The 25,717-nt window shown below is 39.9% G+C and overlaps 1 protein-coding gene across 8 annotated transcripts in view; it reads right to left on the bottom strand.

The window, feature by feature from the left end:
- The window catches only part of ENOX1 (ecto-NOX disulfide-thiol exchanger 1), a 618,533-nt gene that overhangs the window by 408,199 nt on the left and 184,617 nt on the right, over positions 1-25,717 (bottom strand). For 6 of the 8 annotated variants that reach the window (XM_036831995.1, XM_036831988.1, XM_036831989.1 and 3 more), the window contains one exon: positions 25,170-25,327. The exons of 1 other annotated variant lie outside the window; for it this stretch is intronic. The gene's annotated coding sequence lies outside the window, so the exon portion shown is untranslated. Of the gene's footprint in view, positions 1-25,165; positions 25,328-25,717 lie in introns of all 8 variants that reach the window. One more of the 8 variants, XM_036831987.1, reaches the window with a different exon arrangement.

The raw sequence follows: 25,717 nt of genomic DNA, 5'->3' as shown, positions 1-25,717 counted from the left end.
ACTACAGAGAAAGGGAAATAGGAACCAGAGACTTGATTGAGTCTATGGACAAGCCAGTAAAATGTTCATGTATAGTTAGAGAGAAAGGAGGAAAAAACAAAAAAAACTAGCTTTGTTCAGAGTTTATCTGACATCCATAGGACAGCCATCTGAAGCCATCTGGCTTTTGATACAAGCAAGATGTACAGACCTAAACACAACTTGGGAAGAACGCCAAGAGGTCATCAAAATCATAGGACAGACATCAAGGCAGATGAGACCATTTGGCTTTTCTTCTGGTTAGGAAAGATTTAAATACAACCTGGAAATATCAACAAAAGTTATCTCAACTAAGAGCTGACTCAAACTCAACTGTATTCTAAATAAAGGGGAAGAGGTAAGTTGGGAAAAAATATATATATATTTTTTTTAAATTAATTAATTAATTATTTTATTTTTGGCTGCGTCGGGTCTTTGTTGCTGCACGCGGGCTTCCTCTAGCTGCGGCGAGCAGGGGCTACTCTTTGTTGCGGTGCACAGCCTTCTCATTGCGGTGGCTTCTCTTGTTGCGGAGCATGTGCTCTAGGTGTGTGGGCTTCAGTAGTTGTGACTCGTGGGCTCTACAGCGCAGGCTCAGTAGTTGTGGAGCACGGGCTTAGTTGCTCTGCAGCACGTGGGATCTTCCCGGACCAGGGCTGGACTGTGTCCCCTGCCTTGGCAGGCGGATTCTCAACCACTGCGCCACCAGGGAAGCCCGGGAAAAATATACTTTGATCAAGGAGGATTTTATTTTGTTTCCAAAAATTTTGACACATATGAAAACTTTTATTTCTAATTCTTAATAATAATGAATGAAAAATCAAATATTTGCTCTCAATTCAAATGTTACTTCCTCGGAAAGGCCTTCCTGTCAAAAGCAGAATCACTCAACAGTTATAATACAGTCACCTTGCTTTATTTCCCTCATATCATTATCTGATACTTTCCTGTTCACTATCTGTTTTCTTCTGCCTTCCTCTTTCTAGAATGTCAGCTTGATTTGAGTCCAGCTGGTATGTCTCATTCACTGCTTATCCGCAGCATCTATAAGAGTGCCAAGTCATAGAAGGTACCTTTGCTGAATGAATGAATGAATGAATGAATGAACAAGAAATTCAAATATTATTACCTGACTTAATTCCACATCCCATCTCTTCCCCCCAATGATTTATAAAGCTTTATAACTGGAAGACTTATTAAGTTTACATCTATTCTATAGGTCATCCTCGATTTATTGAGTATTGTAGGATTAATTAAGAGCATGGGACCAGAAATCCTATTGCCTAGATAGGAATTCTAGTTCCTTATGTTTTTTTCTTCTAGTGTGTGACCTTAGGTAAGCTACTTAACCTTTCTATGGCTTGGGTTTCCTCATCGATCAAGATATGTCATAGAGTTGCTTGACGACTAAAAGTATCTAGAATAATGCTTGGAACCTACTAAGCACTCAATAAACAGAACTCCATAATGGGCTGAAGTCACAGAAAAAAGAATAGTGGCTTAACAAAATGTAGAATTTTTAATCCTTAGATGGTTTTAGGAGTGAGTTTTCTGTACCCAGAGGTGTTCAAACAGAGATTTAATTATCCACTTGATGGAGATATTGGAGATAGGATTTACACAGCAGAAAGCCATTTACATGAGGTAACTTTTAACATCCCCCTTCCTATTCCTGCAACCTTAAGATCCTATGGTCATGACTAACACAGTAAACTGAAGCTAAGGAGGATATAGCACAGTTCCCCAGTGCAAAAACAAAGAGCATTTTAGGCTCCAGTACTCAGCAGGTACATCTGCACTATTTTCACAAGAGAGCTGATGTCTTTTCTGTATGTGGGGAACTTCCTGTTGACTTCTGACCATTGGTGTCTATGTTCCTGACCTCCTCACGAGACTACAAGGAATGAGGGGTAGATGAACATGGGGACCGGGGCTCAGATGTTCTTGGAGACACAAAAAGTCAGACTTGCTTAGAAGGCTCAGGATAAAGCAAACTAAAAGGAGCCTGAAGGGAAGAAACTGCAGACGTTGAGATCTGCAAATGAGTGTTAGCTTCAGCTAACCATTAATTCTTAACCGGAAAGGAAGAATTTCAATATATTCACATTTAAAGAAGGCCATGTCTTACCACATAGAGACGTATAGGAAACTGGGAACAAGTTGACCTGTCCCAAAGAGACCCTCGATAGAGTAGGGAAAAGTAGTCTCTAGGAGTTCGTTGAGATGGCCACCAAGACAACCACCAGAGAGGGCAGGGCTCAGCGGTAAGGGCTATGTGTGCAGGGGTCCACCCAGGTGTAAGCAGCTGGTAGCAGGTCTTTTTAAAGGAAGGTGAGACCTGAAAAATCTAAATCTAGGTTCAGAGTGAAAGAATGAATCAGTGGGCTTCTTCTAAATCTGTGGTACTAAGACATAACCTGGGACACTCACGTCCTTTAGAAACACAAAATCCGACATCACCTGCAACACCAGGAAAGACCATTAAACGGCATTCTGCATTCATTTTTACATTAAGTGGATTTTTATCATATTACATTCACTACAAATTAGCAATCTGCGCGTGCTGAGTCAGCTGACCTTCAGCTTTCTTAGTTTTTGTAAACTATAATGGACCCTTTTAGTACCAACAAGTAATGTTATGAGCATTCACAGACATATTATAACTTAATTCTCACCAGTGGTAGATGTGGAGCAGCTTCTCTACCAGGTATTTTTCAAGTGCTGACCAGAATAGCTGCACTAAGAACAGTTCCGTATGCTCAGGTGAATACCTAAAAATACACGCTTATTCTCCTTTCTAGCAGTGAAAGTCATTTTCAACCACCCTAAAAAAGACTTTGATGTCAATGTGTGTTAGCTTCAGCTAAGCTGTTTCAAATCCTATCCACACATTCAGGGGGATTCTTTCAAATTCTGATGAGCTAACCAAAAGTTACTTTGAAATTGTTATATTCCTTCCACACTGTTTGCATACAATTTTTAGTAAGCTCATCTTGAGTTCTAAGAACTTCAGAGTTTATTTTTATAGATAAGGTTCCACCCTCTTTCAATGGAATCCTGATGTTTTTTGTGTTATATATACAGAAATATGCTTGAGTGTTTAGGAATTTATTTTAGAACTAAAGAATTTAGTTTAAAATTTCATGTATGTATGTTATTTAGTATGCCATATTTATATTCAAGAACTTGTCAATTTTACACAGCTTGCCCTTTGGGAGATTAATTGCAGCAGATAGTAATGAAAATCAGGATTCTGTTGAAATATATATAGACTTATTTTAAGGCTATTGGAAGAGTTAGTTTATTTGGTAGACCTTTCTTGCAGTTTCTTGCACCCTAACAAGAGCAAAATATTGGAATGGAAAGGGTCTGACTTAAGCAATTTTAGCAATCTCTGATTCCTACTGGCTTCTTCTGCCATCACTATTTAATTAATTTCATCAGAACCCCAGAGAGGAAAAAAATTGTTTCATACATAATTTAAAATAATTTTTTAAAAAAATCTTAAATTTTCTCAGAAGACATAGAACTATCATATAAATGAGAGGAAAGAAAGATTTAAAAACATATTTTCCAACCACGAGTGGTTCTAAGTTACAAATGATACTGTCTCTACTAACCTAGGGGATATTTTCGGTTGTCAAAATAAATTGGAGGAGTCTACCGGCCTAAACTGTATAGAAGCTGGAGAAGGTAAACATCCTGCAACACACAGGGCAGACATTCACAATGAAGAATTGTCCCTACCCAAAATGTCAACAGGGGACACGAGGATAAAATATAGAAGCAGATTAGGAGCAGAAAATTATTTATCTCTTTCCACTTGTGATATATCAAGTATACAAAAAAAAGGTAATAATTTAGAATATCTGAAAACCATAATTTAAATAGCAGATCTAATTAGTACAGATCATATCTGCACCCTGAAAACAAAGAAAATATCTTCTTTTCCAGTATCTGTCAAACAGGTACAAAATTTGACAATGTATTATGCCACAAATAAAACATCAATAAATTTCACCAAACAGGAAAGTGTAGAAAACATTCTTTTATCATGATGCAATAAATCTGTTAATTACTAACAAAACTAGAAAAAAGTATACCATATCTTCCAAAAATTTTAACCCTCTCATAATTTGGGGGTCAAGAAAATAACATCTAGAAAACAACTATATGGAAGAAAACCCCTATGGGGTAGTTAAAGCAGTGCTCAAAGGAAAATTCATAGACTTAAACAGTTTATTAATAAACAAGAACAAATAAAAAATAAATTGAGCATTCGAGTTAGGATGTTAAAAGAAACAAAAACTATAGAAAGCAGAAAAAGGAATATACATAAGTATAAATTAATTAGAAGAAAAAAGAGTAGAGGATTAATAAATAAATCAAAAAGCTAGTACTTACACTGTTAGCTAACCAAATCAAGGGGGATAAGGAAGAAAGCTGATACAATTATACAACATAAGAAACAATAAGAGGTAAATAACACCAATATAGAAGACATGTCTAAAAAAATCGTTAAGAGATTTCTTTGCTCAACTCTATACAAATAAACTTCAAAACTTGGATGAAAGAGATAATTTTACAGAACATATGGTATCACAAACTGCCTTCAGAAAAAAAAAATCTATTCAGACCAATTACCATGCAAATAAAGAAAGTAAATGGTTACCCCCAAAACTGGACACACACACACACACACACACACATATAAGGCCTCGATGGTTTCACAGTACAATCTGCCAGAACTTTAAAGTAACAGATAATTCTAATATCATATAAACTCCTCCAGAGCATAAGGAAAAAAAGACAAGGGTGATTTCCAAGCTCTTCTTAACAAAGCAATAGTAACATTGATACCAAAACCTGACAGACCAAACCAAATAGAAAACTGTAGTGCAAACTCAGGAATAGCACTGCGGAAATCTGAAACCAAATATTGACAAACAGAATCCGGTAACAAATAAAATAATATGCATGGCCAGATGGAATTTATTTCAGGAATGTAAAGAACAAAAACCTTAGGAAGAAATCTGTCAACACCAAATTCCTCACTAGGGCACTTGATGTCTTTTAGAGAATGACAGTTTTCCTTTCCACATTAATCCCACCACTCCAATGACAGCCACACTATGTCATTCAGCCTTCTGCATACTTAATGCTATTTCTTATCTCTTGACCTCTGCTAATTTTGTATCTGTGTTTGGAATGTCATGGGCCCCAACTTCCTCCCAGTTCTAAATATTCTATCCACCCATCAAAACCGCATTTAAATGTTAACTCATAAGAAAAGCTTCCTTGATTCTCGCCACAATCAGAAACCTCTCTCCTTCTGCTAAACCACTGAAAAGCGCTCTCGCTCTCTCTCTCTCTCTCCCCACCCCTCCTTCCCTCCCTCCCTCCCCCCTCTCTCTCATAGCACATGTATTTAACCCTGTATACAGATATTTATGCCTGTAAGGCACTACTTCTCCTATTAGACTGGAAACTTTTTTGAGGGTAAGGGCCATGTTTTAGGTGCCTTTGTATGCCAATCATCGCAAGCACCAATCCTTCCCTACTTGAATGTTCTGGTGCATGGACACATAAAAATCCAGTATATAAATGCAGAAAGCAAGCTGAACACTTGTGAGAAATGGTTTTCCTTAATATGTTACTGCGTGTGCATAGAACAAAAAGTTAGAATATGAAAGTCAGCAGGGCAGTAACAACGCCAGCCCCACTCTCACCCCACAGCTGGAATCAGGGCAGCATGAAATGTGTTCAAGCTCCTGACGGAGGAACTCTAAATACCTTCAGCCAGCCAGTAATCTAACAGCAACAGCTACTGCAGAAGCCAAAAAGCTGCTAGAACCATCAATTCAAGGCATTGGGGGGGGGAGAATAAGTGAGTAAAGGAGTCAGAATGGAATTGTTGGTTTCATTAGTTTCTTGGTTGGTAAGCAGGTACTTCACACACCCACACACACACACCCTGCTATGCATACTCTTCCTCTTCACATTTTCATTTTCACAAAGCCCAGATATTAACCTGTGTTCTAAAATTTCACTGGAAACGTGTAAACTTGCAAGACAGTCATAACGTCGAGTTTCAAAATGTATGTGTAATTTGTTATGTGCAGCGGGGTCAACAGTCCTATCAGAACTGCACCAGAAGGTTTGCTAAGAACAGAATATTAAACAGAGCAGAGACTATGGGGTATAATGTGAGAAACTGACACTACGTTAGAACGGTACCAAAAGGTCATATTCCGACCATTGTTGATACACTTTTTGAGAACTGGACTTACAACATAAACCTGTTACATTGCTATCAGGTGCCACTTCAAAAGCAATGATATCTAATGACATGACAAATTTCTGGATCATTCTGAATACAGGAGCTACAGTTTATTTTAAGACCACATAAAACAAAGAAGTTGACATACCTAGCGCTTTCCTAGAAGGGAAATGTAGTGCTTTATTTTTGGCCTGCCCCTCACGTTGATCCATCCCTCCTTCAGAATGTGCCCTTCTTAGATATTTGAGACGCCAGCTCTTGGTTTTCCTCCTGCTTCTCTCATGCTCCCTTATCTTTGCAGACCTCTCCTTCTCTACCTGCCCTTATATTTCAGTGGTCCCCAGGCTTCCATATGCAGCCCTCTCCTCATCTCACGCCACACACTCTGCCATTTCAGAGCTTAATATTATTCACGGTTTCAACCCAAAACTAAAATCAAAGTCTTACGTCATCAAAATCTCTATCTCAGATAAGAATCCTGTACCCAAATTTCCCCAGGTGGTTATCAACTGCATATGCATAAACTGAACTCACTTTCTCCGTCCCAACCAAGAGAGACGAAATGATGGTCCCCCAAAGATGCCCATGTCCTAATCCCCAGAATCTCTGATTATGTGGCAAAAGGGATTTTGTAGATGTGAGTTGGTTAAGGATCTTGAAATTATCTGGTAGGGCTCAATACAGTCACAAAGGTGCTGATAAACGTGAGGCAGAAGAGTCAGTGTTGAGTGATTCAATCTGGGAAAGACCTGACTGGCCATTGTTGCTTTTGAAGACAGAAGGGGGCCATGAAGCAAAGAATGTAAACAGCCTCTAGGAGCTGGAAGAAGCAAGAAGGGATTCCTCCCTAAAGTGTCTGGAGGGAATACAGCCATGCTGACACCTTAATTTTAGCCCAGTGAAACCCTTTTCAGACTTCTGGCCTCCAGAATTATAAGATAACAATTTTGTACTGTTGCAAACCACTAATTTTGTGGTAATTTGTTACAGCAGCCATAGGATACTAATATCACCAATTCTCTCCTTAGTCTATGGTACCACCTTGAAGCATCCTTAGATTCATCAATCACTCTTGATTACCACTCTGCCACATGAGTTGCCAAGAACTACTGACTCTACCTCGTAAATTCTTCACGTTCCCTCCCAACCATCTGTTCTTACCTCCATGGGTACTCCCTGAGACAGATCTGCATCCTAGAGTCTTTACTAGTCTCCCTGAATCTACTTAAGCCACTCCCGACCCCCAGTCCCAACCTAGGCAAGGTTAGTCTTCAAACTGTCCCCAGAGAATGTCTACATGACACAAATCTGATCAAGTCTCAAGCAAAATGGCTCACTACTGACAACAGAATGACAACACATTTCTTTACCTAAAAAAAGGGTCTTCATATTTTGACACCCACCTAACCATCCAATTTTAATCTCTGCCCTCTGTCTAAACTTGGTGCTCCACACAGCATTCCATTCATACTTGGTACTTCATCTTTACTCTCTGTCTGATGTTCCCTCACTACTTGTCTAAGTGGCAAACTCCTACATATCTTTCAATACTGAACCAACTGTGTTGGCAAGTTCTCAACAACGACCTCCTTGAAGGCTGGGACCTCTCTCCATCTCTTTCTCAGTGCCTAGCCCAGCCCTCACTCTGAACCAACAGAAGGGACAAGCCTTCCCTTCTCATGGCCTCTGACTTATGCCTGCCCTATCTTTCTCCTAGTTTTGGCTCATATTTGGCTTTGGAATTACTTTGAGAAGTAACTCAGCAAGACACCATGCCCTCATACCCCTTAAATCTCAATGAACAGGTGCTAGATTTGAGAAGTGATACAAGAACAACCAACCCTGGCATCAGGGCCACTTCTTCTAGTGCAAGAACTTTACCTTAAAAGACAGACTTCGGACAAGAGATTCTGTCAGTCTCAGTTCTGCTATAGATGAGACCTACTCAAAGCTATTCTTACACCATCTCTTCACTTTTCCCTCTTGGTTATAAAGAACTCTGCTTTCTTCTGGTTTGCAGCGTAGGTAAGTTTTTGTACTTTCAAATAATTTCCATCCCTTTTCTCTGGCCCATATCAAATTTCCTAATATTGTGTTTAAAATATGGAAATGAAAGTTAGACTCTAATATGGGCTTTATCAATGTTTAACACAGTGAGTGAATTATTTCATGATTCTTGTGTGTTACATTCTGGTTAATACAACCCAGATAATGTTGGCCTTTTTGATAATAGTCCTATATTGCTGACTCATATCCCTGAGTGACAGGGTGAGAATGACTTTTTACCTGCAGAATACTTATATATCAATTCCATTCTATATGATGGCTAGGATAATTTATCAGTACTTTTTTTTCTAGAATAAAAAAAATCTCACACTTTTGCAAAGAACTGTCTGATGCACTGACAGTATAGTTCATCTTGAGTTGATGTTCCACTTGATGACTGCAACCATTAGACTCAAATCAGAGCTTCATGAAGTTCCCTAGCAGTTTTCTTCACTTTTAAATATGTGCTATATATTTATGTGGGTAACAATTCAACTCCAAGTAAAAATACATACATTATTTAACTATCAGTTGATACAACTTCATTTCAGGAGCCACAAACACCAGAAATAAAGCTTTAGACAGACCATGTAGAAATGGTCTTAGGAGTTATCCTCTGATTTGATTAACCTCTGTGCATTTTTTCCGTTTAAGTCTACAATGAGAGAGACAGAGCTGAGAGCAGAGAACTCTTTTTTAGTTAATCTTCCTTTCTGATAAGGCAATGGAAACAAAGGTCCAAATTATGTTTCTGAAGTGAAATGGGATGAGATAAACAAAAAAATTTCATTCCTAATTCACTCCTGGGAAAAAATCTCAATCCAGATTAAGTATGTTTCTATTCATTTAACTAAATTAAGTTCATTTCACTTTCTCATACTGACCTGATAAAACTGAAGCATACATATTAGAGAAAAAATTTTGACATACTATAAGGATAAATTTAATATTATCTCATTAAAATAAGATGTATAAGCGAGTGGATTTGGAGTGGAAAAATCTGGATCACAGTCTTAGCTGTAAATAAATAAATAATAAATAAAAAATTTTTTTAAAAAAGAAATATAAACCAGATTATAGCATAAATTGACAAAGAAAATGGAACATGTGAAAGAGTGGCTGTGAGACACAGCCAATAGAAAATGACAAGAAATATACAACAATTAGTTTTCTTTATCAAAGGACACCATAAAGAAAGTAAACAGCTAATCCAAAAATGTGGTGAAAGTGATACCCGCAAAGGATGTTACACAGAATATATGAGAATGCTTATAAATCAAAAGATAGAGACAGCCCAACAGAGAAATGGGCAAATGTCAGAAACAGATATTTTAAAGCAGAGGAAGCATGAATGCCCAATAAAGTTATGAATGGATACTCAAATATTCAGAGAAATTTAAACTATGAGATACCATTTGACACCCAAGACTCGGGAGAAATTTAAAAACATACAGTTTCCAAATGTAGACAAGAACTCAGAGCATTGAGAACTGGTAGAAAATTAAATTTGTCTAACCACTTTACAAAATGATTTAGCATCATATTTGAAGGTGCACGCATCCATTGACTAATAATTTCAATGATTAAATATATTCCCCAGAGAAACACATGCACCTATGCATCAGAGACCTGAGAAAGGTGAAAGGTCTCGACAGCATTATTTGTAATAGCAAAAAAAAAAAGAAAAAGAAAAGAAAAAAACCCTATCTGATTATAAACAACTCAAATCATGTCCATCAACAAATCATTAAAAACTTTTGGAATAGTCATATAAGAGAATATTTCACAGCAGTGAAATTAATACAGTGTGGCTACACTAATCTACATGAATAAATAAATCTCTGGAAAATCATGTTGAGTTAAAAAAAGAGCAAACTAGTGTCTCACTCTATCTATATAAAATACAAAAACATATAAAACAATACATTGTCTACAGATGCACACGTGAAAACCATAAGACACAGCATGATAATCCCAGGAAGTGGTTTGCTGGGAGACAGAGGGGAGAGGACAAAACTGGAGGAGGGGAGACAGGGGTCATCTGATTGATTTCTAAGGTTCTATGTCTTTTTTTTTTAATTATTTTTTATTGGAGTACAGCTGCTTTACAATGTTGTGTTGGTTTCTGCCATACAACCAAGTGAAGCAGCTATACATATACATATACCTTAAGCCATTTTTTTTCACGTTCACATAACTTTTATTACAGTATATTGTTATAACTGTTTTATTTTATTATTGGTTATTGTTTGTGTGTGTGTCCATCATTATTTTTTTAACATCTTAATTGGAGTATAATTGCTTTACAATGGTGTGTTACTTCCTGCTTTGTAAAAAAGTGAATCAGCTATACATATACATATATCCCCATATCTCCTCTCTCTTGCATCTCCCTCCCACCCTCCCTATCCCACCCTGCTAAGTGGTCACAAAGCACCGACCTGATCTCTCTGTGATATGCGGCTGGTTCCAACTAGCTATCTATTTTACATATGGTAGTGTATATATGTCCATGCCATTCTCTCACTTCGTCCCAGCTTACCCTTCCCCCTCCCCGTGTCCTCAAGTCCATTCTCTATGTCTGTGTCTTTATTCCTGTCCTGCCCCTAGGTTCTTCAGAACCATATTTTTTAGATTCCATATATATGTGTTAGCATACAGTATTTGTTTTTCTCTTTCTGACTTACTTCACTCTGTAGGACAGTCTCTAGGGCCATCCACCTCACTACAAAAAACTCAATTTCGTTTCTTTTTATGGCTGAGTAATATTCCATTGCATAAATATGCCACATCTTCTTTATCCATTAATCTCTCGATGGACACTTAGGTTGCTTCCATGTCCTGGCTATTGTAAATAGAGCTGCAATGAACATGGTGGTACAGGACTCTTTTGAATTATGGTTTTCGCAAGGTATATACCCACTAGTGGGCTTGCTGGGTCGTATGGTAGTTCTTGTTGGATTGTTGGATTTTAAAGGAACCTCCATACTGTTCTCCATAGTGGCTGTATCAATTTACATTCCCACAAACAGTGCAAGAGGGTTCCCTTTTTTCCACACCCTCTCCAGCATTGATTGTAGATTTTTTGATGATGGCCATTCTGACTGGCGTGACGTGATACCTCATTTGATTTGCATTTCTCTAATGATTACTGACGTTGAGCATCCTTTCATCTGTTTGTTGGCAATATGTACATCTTTGGCGAAATGTCTATTTAGGTCTTCTGCCCATTTTTGGATTGGGTTGTTTTCTTTTTTGATATTGAGCTGCATGAGCTGCTTGTAAATTTTGGAGATTAATCCTTTGTCAGTTGCTTAATTTGCAAATATTTTCTCCCATTCTGAGGGCTGTCTTTTTGTCTTGTTTATGGTTTTCTTTGCTGTGCAAAAGCTCTTCAGTTTCATTAGATCCTGTTTGTTTATTTTTGTTTTTATTTCCATTTCTCTAGGTGGTGGGTCAAAAAGGATCCTGCCGTGATTTATGACATACAGTGTTCTGCCTATGTTTTCCTCTAAGAGTTTTATAGTGTCTAGCCTTACACTTAGGTCTTTAATCCACTTCGAGATTATTTTTGTGTATGGTGTTAGGGAGTGTTTTAATTTCATTCTTTTACATGTAGCTGTCCAGTTTTCCCAGCACCACTTATTGAAGAGGCTGTCTTTTCTCCATTGTCTATTCTTGCCTCTTTTAACAAAGATAAGGTGACCATATGTGCGTGGGTTTATCTCTGGGCTTTCTATCCTGTTCCATTGATCTATATTTCTGTTTTTGTGCCAGTACCATACTGTCTTGATTACTGTAGCTTTGTAGTACAGTCTGAAGTCAGGGAGCCTGATTCCTCCAGCTCTGTTTTTCTTACTCAAAATTGCTTTGGCTATTTGGGGTCTCTTGTGTTTCCATACAAACTGTGAAATTTTTGGTTCTAGTTCTGTGAAAAATGCCATTGGTAGTTTGATAGGGATTCCATTGAATCTGTAGATTGCTTTGGGAAGTATAGTCATTTTCACAATGTTGATTCTTCTTGATTCCAATCCAAGAACATAGTATATCTCTCCATCGTTTTATATCATCTTTAATTTCTTTCATCAGTGTCTTATAGTTTTCTGCATACAGGTCTTTTGTCTCCCTAGGTAAGTTTATTCCTAGGTGTTTTATTCTTTTTGTTGCAATGGTAAATGGGAGTGTTTCCTTAATTTCTCTTTCAGATTTTTCATCATTACTGTACAGGAATGCAAAGTGATTTCTGTGCATTAATTTTGTATCCTGCTACTTTACCAAATTCATTGATTCGCTCTAGTAGTTTTCTGGTAGCATCTTTAGGATTCTCTATGTATAGTATCATGTCATCTGCAAACAGTGACAGCTTTACTTCTTCTCTTCCGATTTGGATTCCTTTTATTTCTTTTTCTTCCCTGATTGCTGTGGCTAAAACTTCCAAAACTATGTTGAATAACAGTGGTCAGAGTGGACAACCTTGTCTTGTTTCTGATCTTAAAGGAAATGGTTTCAGTTTTTCACCATTGAGAACGATGTTGGCTATGGGTTTGTCATATATGGCCTTTATTATGTTGAGGAAAGTTCCCTCTACGCCTACTTCCTGGAGGGTTTTTATCATAAATGGGTGTTGAATTTGTTGAAAGCTTTTTCTGAATCTATTGAGATGATCATATGGGTTTTCTCCTTCAATTTGTTAATATGGTTTATCACATTGACTGATTTGCATATACTGAAAAATCCTAGCATTCCTGGGATAAACCCCACTCGATCATGGTGTATGATCTTTTTAATGTGCTGCTGGATTCTGTTTGATAGTATTATGTTGAGGATTTTTACACCTATGTTCATCAGTAATATTGGCCTGTAGTTTTCTTTGTGACATCTTTGTCTGGTTTTGGTATCAGGTTGATGGTGGCCTCGTAGAATGAGTTTGGGAGTGTTACTCCCTCTGCTATATTTTGGAAGAGTTTGAGAAGGATAGGTGTTAGCTCTTCTCTAAACGTTTGATAGAAGTCGCCTGTGAAGCCATCTGGTCCTGGACTTTTGTTTGTTGGAAGATTTTTAATCACAGTTTCAATTTCAGTGCTTGTGATTGGTTTCTTTACATTTTCTATTTCTTCCTGGTTCAGTCTCGGAAGGTTGTGCTTTTCTAAGAATTTGTCCATTTCTTCCAGGTTGTCCATTTTATTGGCATACAGTTGCTCGTAGTACTCTCTCATGATTCTTTGTATTTCTGCAGTGTTAGGTGTTACTTCTCCTGTTTAATTTCTAATTCTATTGATTTTTTTCTTGTTTTTTGTTTAAACATCTTTATTGGAGTGTAATTGCTTTACAATGATGTGTTAGTTTCTGCTTTATAACAAAGTGAATCAGCTATACATATACATATATCCCCATATCTCTTCCCTCTTGCATCTCCCTCCCTCCCAGTCTTCTTTTTTTTCTTGATGAGTCTCACTAATGGTATATCAATTGCGTTTATCTAGTCAAAGAACCAGCATTTAGTTTTTTGATCTTTGCTATTGTTTCCTTCATTTCTTTTTCATTTATTTCTGATCCGATTTTATGATATCTTTCCTTCTGCTAACTTTGGGGTTTTTTTGTTCTTCTTTCCCTAATTGCTTAAGGTGTAAGGTTAGGTTGTTTGTTTGAGATGTTTCTTGTTTCTTGAGGTAGGATTGTATTGCTATACACTTCCCTCTTAGAAATGCTTTTGCTGCATCCAATAGGTTCTGGGTTGTTGTGTTTTCATTGTTATTTCTTTCTAGGTATTTTCTGATTTCCTCCTTGATTTCTTCAGTGATCTCTTGGTTATTAAGTAGTGTATTGTTTAGCCTCCATGTGTTTGTATTTTTTACAGATTTTTTCCTGTAATTGATATCTAGTCTCATAGCATTGTGGTCGGAAAAGATACTTGATACGATTTCAATTTTCTTAAATTTACCGAGGCTTGATTTGTGACCCAAGATGTGGTCTATTCTGGAGAATGTTCCATGAGCACTTGAGAAGAAAGTGTATTATGTTGTTTTTGGATGGAATGTCCTATAAATATCAATTAAGTCCATTTTGTTTAATGTATCATTTAAAGCTTGTGTTTTCTTATTTATTTTCATTTTGGATCATCTGTCCATTTGTGAAACTGGGTTGTTAAAGTCCTCTACTATGTTTGTGTTGCTGTCGATTTCCCCTTTTATGGCTGTTAGCATTTGCCTTATGTATTCAGGTGCTCCTATGTTGGGTGCATAAATATTTACAATTGTTATATCTTCTTCTTGGATCGATCCCTTGATTATTATGTAGTGTCCTTCTCTGTATCTTGTAATAGTCTTTACTTTAAATTCTATTTTGTCTGATATGAGAATTGGTACTCCAGCTTTCTTCTTTTATTTTTATTTTTTGGCAGTGCTATTCCCTCACATTTATTTTTAAATTTATAATATGTGAATTTCCATAGGGGTGGGAAAGATGCTCCCGCTTTCTTCTGATTTCCATTTGCATGGAATATCTTTTTCCATCCCCTCACTTCCAGTCTGTATGTGTCCCTAGGTCTGAAATGGGTCTCTTGTAGACAGCACGTATATGGTTTTTGTATCCATTCAGCCAGTCTATGTCTTCTGGTTGGAGCATTTAATCTATTTACATTTAAGGTAGTTATTGATATGTATGTTCCTATTACCATTTTCTTAATTGTTTTGGGTTTGTTATTGTAGGTCTTTTCCTTCTCTTGTGTTTCCTGCCTAGAGAAGTTCCTTTAGCATTTGTTGTAAAGCTGCTTTGGTGGTGCTGAATTCTGTTAGCTTTTGCTTGTTTGTAAAGTTTTTAATTTCTCCGTTGAATCTGAATGAGATCCTTGTTGGGTAGAGTAATCTTGGTTGTAGGTTTTTCCCTTTCATCTCTTAAAATATGTCCTGCCAGTCCCTTCTGGCTTGCAGAGTTTCTGCTGAAAGATCAACTGTTAACCTTATTGGGCTTCCCTTGTGTGTTATTTGTTATTTTTCCCTTGCTGCTTTTAATATTTTTTCTTTGTATTTAATTTTTGATGGTTTGATTAACATGTGTCTTGGCATGTTTCTCCTTGGATTTATCCTGTATGGGACTCTCTGTGCTTCCTGGACTTGATTATTTTCTTTCCCATATTAGGGAAGTTCTCAAGTATAATCTCTTCAAATATTTTCTTAGTCCCTTTCTTTTTCTCTTCTTCTTCTAGGACCCCTATAATTCGAATGTTGGTGCGTTTAATGTTGTCCCAGAGGTCTCTAAGACTATCCTCAATTCTTTTCATTACTTTTTCTTTATTCTGCTCTGTGGTAGTTATTTCCACTATTTTATCTTCCAGGTCACTTATCCGTTCTTCTGCCTCAGTTATTCTGCTATTGATTTCTTCTAGAGAATTTTCAATTTCATTTATTGTGTTGTTCATCATTGTTTGTTTGCTCTTTAGTTCTTCTAGGTCCTTGTTAAACGTTTCTTGTATTTTCTCCATTCTATTTCCAAGATTTTGGATCATCTTTACTATCATTACTCTGAATTCTTTTTCAGATAGACTGCCTATTTCCTCTTCATTTGTTTGGCCTGGTGGGTTTTTACCTTGCTGCTTCATCTGCTGTGCTTTTCTCTGTTTTCTCATTTTGCTTAACTTACTGTGTTTGGGGTCTCCTTTTCACAGGCTGCAGGTTTGTAGTTCCTGTTGTTTTTGGTGTCTGCCCCCAGTGGCTAAGGTTGGTTCAGTGGGTTGTGCAGGCTTCCTGGTGGAGGGGACTGGTGCCTGTGTTCTGGTGGATGAGGCTGGATCTTGTCTTTCTGGTGGGCAGGAATATGTCCGGTGGTGTGTTTTGGGGTGTCTGTGAACTTATTATGGTTTTAGGCAGCCTCTCTGCTAATGCGTGGGGTTGTGTTCCTGTCTTGCTAGTTGTTCAGCATAGTGTGTCCAGCACTGTAGCTTGCTGGTCCTTGAGTGGAGGTGGGTCTTAGCATTGAGATGGAGATCTCTGGGAGAGCTTTCGCTGTTTGATATTACTTGGATCAGGGAGGTATCTGGTGGACCAATGTACTGAACTCAGCTCTCCCACCTCAAAGGCAGAGGCCTGACACCCGGCCGGAGCACCAAGACCCTGTCAGCCACATGGCTCAAAAGAAAAGGGAGAAAAAAAGAAAGAAAGAAAGAAAAAAATAAAATAAAATAAAGTTATTAAAATAAAAGTATTATTAAAAATAAAAAAATTAAAAAGTAATAAAAGAAAGAAAAAGAAAGAAGAGAGCAACCAAACCAGAAAACAATGCCATCAATGATAACAAACACTAAAAACCATACCCCCCAAAAAAAACCAAAAGGACAGACGTAACCCTAAGACAGATGGTAAAAGCAAAGCTATACAGACAAAATCACAAAGAAGCATACACATACACACTCACAAAAAGAGAAAAAGGAAAAAATTATATATATCTATATACAAAAAAAAGAGAGCAACCAAATCAATAAACAAATATAGCAATGATAATAAACTCTAAATACTGAACTAAGATAAACATAAAACCATAAACAAATTAAATCCAGAAAGCAAACCCCAAGTCTACAGTTGCTCCCAATGTCCACTGCCTCAATTTTGGGATGATTCATTGTCTATTCAGGTATTCCATAGATGCAGGGTACTTCAAGTTGATAGTGGGGATTTAATCCGCTGCTCCTGAGGCTACTGGGAGGAATTTCCCTTTCTCTTCTTTGTTCGCACAGCTCCTGGGGTTCAGCTTTGGATTTGGCTCCGCCTCTGCGTGTAGGTCACCTGAGGGCATCTGTTCTTCACTCAGATGGGAAAGGGTTAAAGGAGAAGCTGATTCGGGGGCTCTGCCTCACTCAGGCCGGGGGTAGGGAGGGGTACGGAATGCGGGGCGAGCCTGCGGCGGCAGAGGCCAGCGTGACGTTGCAACAGCCTGAGGCACGCCATGTGTTCTTCCGGAGAAGCTGTCCTTGGATCACGGGACCCTGGCAGTGACGGGCTACACAGGCTCTTGGGAGGGGAGGTGTGGATAGTGATCTGTGCCTGCACACAGGCCCCTTGGTGGCTGCAGCCGCAGCCTTAGCGTTTCATGCCCGTCTCTGGGGTCCACGCTGATAGCCGCGGCTCACGCCTGTCTCTGGAGCTCGTTTAGGTGGTGCTCTGGATCCCATCTCCTCATGCACCCCACAATAATGGTCTCTTGCCTCTTAGGCAGTTCCAGACTTTTTCCTGGACTCCCTCCCAGCTAGGTTTGGCGCACTAGCCTCCTTCAGTCTGTGTTCACACAGCCAACCCGAATCCTCTCCCTGGGATCTGACCTCCGAAGCCCGAGCCTCAGCTCCCAGCCCCCACTCCTCCCGGCGGGTGAGTAGACAAGCCTCGCGGGCTGGTAAGTGCTGGTCAGCACTGATCCTCTGTGCGGGAATCTCTCCGCTTTGCCCTCTGCACCCCTGTTGCTCTGCTCTGCGGCTCTGAAGCTTACCCCCTGCCCACACCCCATCTCTGCCAGTGAACGGGCTTCCTAGTGTGTGGAAACTTTTCCTCCTTCACAGCTCCCTCCCACTGGTGCACATCCCGTCCCTATCCTTCTGTCTCTTTTTTTCTTTTTTCTTTTGCCCTACCCAGGTACATGGGGAGTTTTTTGCCTTTTGGGAAGTCTGATGTTGTCTGCCAGCGTTCAGTAGGTGTTCTGTAGGAGTTGTTCCACATGTAGATGTATTTCTGATGTATCTGTGGGGAGGAAGGTGATCTCTACGTCTTCCTCCTCCGCCATCCTGAACGTCTCTCACTACGGTTCTATTTCTTAAGCTGTGACACACACAGCTGCTGTTTTACTATTCCTCATAATGTAAATACATGTTACGTATTATTCATTATATGCATAAAATATTTCATTAAAATCCTAAAAAAGTGCTGTGGAAGGGAGTGAGCGGCAAACCCTGGGCAGAACTGGGGACTCGGCCAGGTATGTCTTTGATTCCCTCCCACCTGCATCTTTCCTCAGACTTAAAGGCACACCTTATAGGTTCCAGCCACAAATCCTGCCAAAGGATAATCAAGGTTTGGGCTCATAAAAGTTTCAGGTAACACTTCCCAAGGCACCTTTGAAATGAACAGACAAGCTTCGGCTTTGAAGTCCTCCCAATAAGCCCCACATCTGCCTGGTGTCACCTTCTCCCTGGGGCGCCCCACCCCCACCACACAAGCTCCTCAATGGAGGTGACTGGGGCGACGTGCAGACCACTTCAAAAAGCTTCCTGGAGCTTCTTCTAGACTAATTACTCCTAACTATCACAATGCTCTGTATGTATTTTTCACAGTATATGGCCGGCAAGTTTTTAATCATTCATCTTAGTGGGGAAAAAAATCATTTGAACCTCTTTTGGACAGATATGAGATGTGAAAGGAATCCAAGGAAATGTACCAGTATAATGTCTTGTGATTAGATACCTATTTAAACGTAAGTGAGTTCTAGATTTAAGACTTTTGTGGCTGTATGTCAGCTGATCGATGTTTCCTGAAACATTCAGTCTTTATAAACATAACTTAGTGTATTTGTGGTAATTTAAAATCTTGAGTGTCTGAGACAGGTAAAAATGTGTGATTAAGTAACTTCTGGGAAGAGTCATGTGGTTTTATTCATAGGTGATTAAAAATACTATCGCTGTTTTAATAAAAACAAATACACATAGAATGAAAAACAAAATCCTAGGGAAAAAACATTTAAGGGATAGACTACTTGATTTACTCGTAAATAATAGAACATCAGTATATCTATTAGTATGTGATTTAAGTTAATTCCTCAAAATTAGTTTGGTTGCATTTTTATTTACATATTTTTAACATTCATTTATTTTTTTTTAACATCTTTATTGGAGTATAATTACTTTACAATGTTGTGTCAGTTTTGCCGTATAACAAAGTGCATCAGCTATATGTATACATATATCCCCATTGGTTGGATTTTTAAATTTTTACATCAGTATACAAAAGTTATTGGTACAGATTTTTCTATGCTGAAAATGCAATCTTAATGAAATATATTTTGGAAGGAAGGAAGGGAGGGAGGGAGGGAGAAAAGAAGAAAAAAAGAAAGGAATTAGACTTTTGCTAAAGACAGCCTACATGATTCAATTAAGCCAACTTAAGGTGCACTGATATTTGCCAGATTACTATCCTTCTCTGCAGAGAAAAGGTCCTAAAACTGCTATTGTTTATCACAAACTCTCCTAAAGTCAAATTTGGATCTGATAAAGTCAACAATTCTTCAGCACTCTGAAAATCAATCTCAAGTAGAAGTTGCTAATAATTATTCCTTTGCCGGGTACCCATACAAAAACAATGTCAGAAATTCTTAAAGTTCTACTTGATATTCTACATCAGGGGGTCCCCAACCCCCGGGCCATGGACCAGTACCAGTCTGTGGCCTGTTAGGAACCAGGCTGAACAGCAGGAGGTGAGCGGCAGACGAGCAAGCAAAGCTTCATCTGTATTTACAGCCGCTCCCCATCGCTTGCATTACCACCTGAGCTCCACCTCCTGTCAGATCAGTGGCAGTATCAGATTCTCACAGGAGCACGAACCCTACTGTGAACTGCACATGCGAGGGATCTAGGTTGCGTGCTCCTTATGAGAATCTAATACCTGATGATCTGAGGTGGAGCTGAGGCGGTGATGCTAGCGCTGGGGAGCGGTTGTAAATACAGATTATCATTAGCAGAGAGGTTTGTCTGCACAGAGACCATAATAAATCAATTGCTTGCAGAATCATATCAAAACCCTATCAGTGAGTGGCAAGTGACAATTAAGCTGCAGCTGGTGGCAGGCTATAGTGGCAAGTGAGTGGATGTACTTCAATTGTACAGCTGCACCTGGTAGCAGGCTTTAAGTCAGAATCCAACACTTATTTTAGTCTGTACGTGGCCTGCCCATTATTCTATTTACCACTTCCATCCATGCCTCTTTCCCGCACCGCGCACTTGTCTCAGTCACAGTTTTGGTAAGCCCTCAGGCTAACCCTAGCCAAAATTAGTAAAAAACAAACGTTGCTGGAGAGCTTCTTTGAAAAGGGGGAAAGACCCAACGAGGAGACAGCAGAAGACTCTAAGACTGCCAACAAAAAGAAAGCTGCATTTCAAAGAAAATACCAAGAGTCCTACTTAAATTATGGGTTCATTGCAATGGGTGATTCACATTCTCCAAACCCACTTTGTATAATATGCAGCGACCAGCTATCCAGCAAAGCCGTTTGGAAACTTTCAAAACTGTTCCACTGGGCTTCCCTGGTGGCGCAGTGGTTGAGAATCTGCCTGCCGATGCAGGGGACACGGGTTCGAGCCCTGGTCTGGGAAGATCCCACAGGCTGCGGAGCGACTAGGCCCGTGAGCCACAATTGCTGAGCCTGCGCGTCTGGAGCCTGTGCTCCGCAACAAGAGAGGCCGCGACAGTGAGAGGCCCGCGCACCGCGATGAAGAGTGGCCCCCGCTTGCCGCAACTAGAGAAAGCCCTCGCACAGAAACGAAGACGCAACACAGCCATAAAAATAAATAAATAAATAAATAAATAAATAAATAAATAAATAAAAATTTAAAAAAAATTTAAAAATAAAAATCTGTTCCACCACATGGGGGCCAAGCACCCTGCATTAAAAGACAAGCCTCTGGAGTTTTTCAAAAGAAAAAATGTGAACACAAAGAACAGAAGCAATTATTGAAGGCCACCACTTCATCAAATGTGTGTGCACTGAGAGCATCATTTTTAGTGGCTAACCGCGTTGCTAAAGCTAAGAAGCCCTTTACTATTGGTGAGGAGTTGATCCTGCCTGTTGCAAGGACATTTGTCATGAACTTTTAGGAGAGGCTGCGGTTCAAAAGGTGGCACATGTTCCTCTTTCGGCTAGCACCATAACTAGACGAATTGATGAAATAGCAGAGGATACTGAGGCACAACTGTTAGAGAGGATTAATGAGTCACTGTGGTACGCAATCCAGGTTGATGAGTCTACCAGTGTTCACAACAAGGCAACAATGCTTGTTTTGTGCAATACGTTTTTCAGGAGGATGTGCATGAGGATATATTACGTGCACTTTTGTTGCCAACCAACACCACAGCTGCAGAACTATTCAAGTCTTTGAATGATTACGTACCAGGAAAACTGAACTGGTCATTTTGTGTCAGTGTATGCACAGATGGAGTGGCTGCCATGACTGGTTTCACTACTCGGGTCAAAGAGGTCGCTTCTGAATGTGAGTCTACGCACTGTGTCATCTGTAGAGAAGTGCTGGCTAGCCAAAAAACATCACCTGAACTTAACAGCGTTTTGCGGGATGTGATTAAAATTATCAACCACATTAAAGTACATGCCCTTAACTCACGTCTGTTCGCGCGGCTCTGTGAGGAGATGGACGCAGAGCACACACGTCTTCTCTTATACACAGAAGTGAGATGGCTTTCTAAAGGTAGGTCACTGGCCAGAGTTTCTGAGTTCTGAGAGCCGCTCCAGAGATTTCGTTTAGAAAAACAGTCACCACTGGCAGCACATTTCAGTGACACAGAATGGGTCGCAAAACTTGCTTCCTTGTGTGACATATTCAACCTGCTCGACAAACTCAATCTGTCACTTCAGGGGAGAACGACAACTGTGTTTAAGTCTGCAGATAAAGTGGCTGCATTCAAAGCCAAACTGGAATTATGGGGGCGACGAGTAAACACTGGGACTTTTGACATGTTTCAAACAGTAGCAGAGATTTTGAAAGAGAATGAACCAGGGCCTTCTTTCTATCACCTATTGCAGCTTTCAAAAGAGTCTGAGCATTACTTCCCAACCACAAAAGATCCCCAAACTGGGAAGGAATGGATCCGTGACCCATTTGTGAATAAGCCAGGTGAATCGACTTTGTCCGTGCTAGAAGAGGATCGACTGCTTGAGATCTCAAATGACGGTGGCCTTAAAAGTATGTTTGAGACAACTTCCAATCTCCATATGTTCTGGATTAAAGTCAAGGCAGAATATCCTGAGATTGCCACAAAAGCACTGAAAAGCCTGCTTCCATTTCCAACACCCTGCCTTTGTGAAGCAGAGTTTTCTGCAGTGACAGCAACCAAGACGAGATCATGGAGTAGACTGGACCTAAGCAACTCACGTCGGGTGTCACTGTCTCCCATCACCCCAAGATGGGACCAGCTAGTTGCAGGAAAACAAGCTCAGGGCTCCCACTGATTCTGCATTATGGTGAGTTGTATAATTATTTCATTATATATCACAATGTAATAATAATAGAAATAAAGTGCACAATAAATGTAATGCGCTTGAATCATCCCAAAACCATCCCCCACCCCGCTCCGGTCTGTGGAAAACCTGTCTTCCATGAAACCGGTCCCTGGTGCCAAAAAGTCTGCAGACCACTGTTCTACATCACTGAAGTTCTCAAAAATATTAGTACCTCTCATAATAATTACTCAGTAACAGTATTTGGCTACTGTTTCGTATATTAACAGAATAAATACCAACGATTTCCAAGAACTGCTAGTATTCTTGGTTTAAAATTTTTGCTAAAAATTGTTTTAGAGGAGAGCAGCAGTCTAGGGTCTGGTAGCGATTGCTTCCTGGATGACTTCCTCACCTATTTACCTTCCGGCAGGTTGTGTGGATCGACAGTTTTGCAGACAGCAAAAGAATTCTACTGTTTTGCCCAGAGTGCACCTTCAGGTCTACATACTTCCAGGGAAAAGGACCAAAATAAAGAAACAATTCCACAGCCTTACCCACTGATGGATCAGAAATCAAATTGTTTGGGGATGGGGTGAGCAGAGAGAGAGTCTGCGAGACCGCTAGAGGAGGGTCCCTCCAAGTCTCTGAGTCAGCTGCAAATTCCCCAATTTCCTTCTCTTGGTTACCCTGTCTGTAGTGAAACCCTTAAAATGAAACCCTTAAAATAAATTTAAAAAAAAAAGAGATGCCTCTTTTCTTTTAGCAGATGTACTCTACTAGTTGAAACAATCACAAGACAGCCCAGATTTCAGGGGAGGGGACAGAGTCCCTAAAATAAAAAAAGCAGCCCTTCAAAACCTTCAAAGCTTATCTGGAAGGTGAAGTCAATTGGGAGGAGCTACAGAACATGTTTCCTGCTTAGCAGGAATCAGAGAGGGAGGGTGGGGAAGCCCCGTTCTTGAGGACCTGTTTGGATTTGTAATTCTGTGGCTTTCCCCCACTCCAGCACACACAGGCACCCCTTTTCAAACAATTCGTCAGCCTTCCTCCAGGGGAAGATCTTGACTATTTAAAACTCAATTCATAGTGAGGATGCTCCATAAATATTAGTCATCTGAACTCCTCCTCCTTCTCCTCTTGTCAAAATATACGATCTGTTTTGCACAGAAGCTGAGAGATGGAGTTTGGAAGCACGCTGAAACTAGAAGTTCAGGCAGTTGAAACCATCTGGGTTTTTGGACCACAGTCTGATCCTCATATCTTCAAGTTCCAGCAGGATCTCTACAAGGTCAGCCAGTTGATTCTCTCTTACGGAGCCCCATCAACACCAACCCCATTTGCTCTCGCGTGGGTGAAAGTATGTGGAATTGCAAGGAAAGAAGGCAGAAGAAACTCCCAAGATGTGCAGACAATCTGCCCTTTAAAATATTTCTCCTCCCTTTGCAACCTGGAATGCGGACCACAGGAATGTAGTACGATCCTTGGACTAGACAATTTCAATCATGAGCAAGTGTGAATGTCTGTGATGAAAATAGCAGCTGACTTGGGTCCACAAACAGAGGTCAAGGACATCTTTCCACATGCACTGTTACCAGTGCCTGCCTGGTGTAATAGTGTGAATAAAGATTAGTCTGTACACACACACACGCACACGCACACACGCATTATTCTTCAAAACAGCATCTCCATATGAGGAGACTTATATTTGTATAAAATAATGTGTTTGAAAATTACAGGCAATGTAGCAACAATTTCTGAATTATTCTCTTGTTTGTTTAGTACTTCAGTTCAAAAGGCTAATCGGTATTTTGTTTAAGCTGCAGGAAGCAGGGCCTGAGGCTGACACACAGGACCTACAGCATCTAATTTCCGTCTGATACAGTAGGTGGTTAGGATATGCCAGGCACTGTGCTGCCTTCCATTTATCACCTCACTGAATTTACACCGCAGCCCTGGCAAGTAGGTATTATCATCTTGATTTTACAAATGAAGAAACAAAGCTTGAGTGAATTTACGTAACTTCCTATGTCCCATAGCTAACTACTGGTGGAGCCAACATTCCAACAAACCCAGGCCGAACTCGAAATTCCACACCTGAGGCTACACCACTGTTTATTGGGAGCTGGGCCGTGTGGAGGCCATGGAATTGCCCTGCTCCAGTCTCCCTTCAAGACAGCCTGCTGCAGGAAGCCTGGCTCACAGACAGTTGCTGGACCTTTGAATCCACCGTGGCTTTCCTCTGAGACCACGATTCCCTGGGGCTTCTCTCCACCCATCTGAACTTGACCAGAATTGGCCCATTCCCACCCGACCTGGGATTCCTCTAAAGCTGCACCATCTAATTCAGCTGCCACCAGCAGCACGTGACAATTGAGCACCTCAAATGTGGGTAGTGTGGCTAAGGAGATAAATATTTAATTGTATTTCATTTTAATTAATTTAAGTCTAAGTAGCCCCAAGTGGCTACTGGCTACCATACTGGATAGCACAGACCCAGAACACTTCTGTGGCTGCAGAAAGTTCTATTAAACTGCACTGCCCTAAAAGGACAACTTCTGCTTAAAGAGATCATCAGACTGAAATCTGCAAAGATCCACAGGGGAGGTGAAAAAGCCTTACCTACCTGAGAGGCACTTCCCTTTGAGATAGTCGTCCCAGAAGGGCCTGCAGACACTAGGAAGATGGTCAGAGGTGAAGAGAGGTGGATGGACAGCAGGAAGGCAGCAGCATGGAGCTCAGGTGACTCAGAGACACACTGCCTCTCTGGGGCTGGTCGCGCAGCTGGGGAAACAAAGCGTATCTTAGAAAGGGGAGAGTAGCATACCTGGGTCAATGGGGCTCAGCGAGCAGGATTTTATGTGGCTATTGAGAGAGAAGGGGAACGAGGACCCACGTGAGGTAAAGGTCTAGGCGTAATACCAGGTAGGAGGAGTTAGTTACATTTTTTTTCCATCGGTTTCTCCTACTCTTTTCTTTCTCCCTGATTATCTGACTCTGATCTCCTTACAAAATCCTTATTGTCCCCCGTTCTCCTCCACCCTCCAGCCACCAGAAAAAAAAAAATACCTGCAATAAATACTTTATTTCTTTTATGTATTAGACTTTCATGTTCATTAGTCTTCATGCAGATTAACTGAACATTAAATTTTTTTCCTCAAGAAAAGTTAACTG

Source organism: Balaenoptera musculus, chromosome 18 (genome assembly GCF_009873245.2).
Source record: "Balaenoptera musculus isolate JJ_BM4_2016_0621 chromosome 18, mBalMus1.pri.v3, whole genome shotgun sequence".
Classification (NCBI taxonomy): Eukaryota; Metazoa; Chordata; class Mammalia; order Artiodactyla; family Balaenopteridae; genus Balaenoptera; species Balaenoptera musculus.
This window is presented reverse-complemented; position numbering and strand designations above follow the sequence as displayed.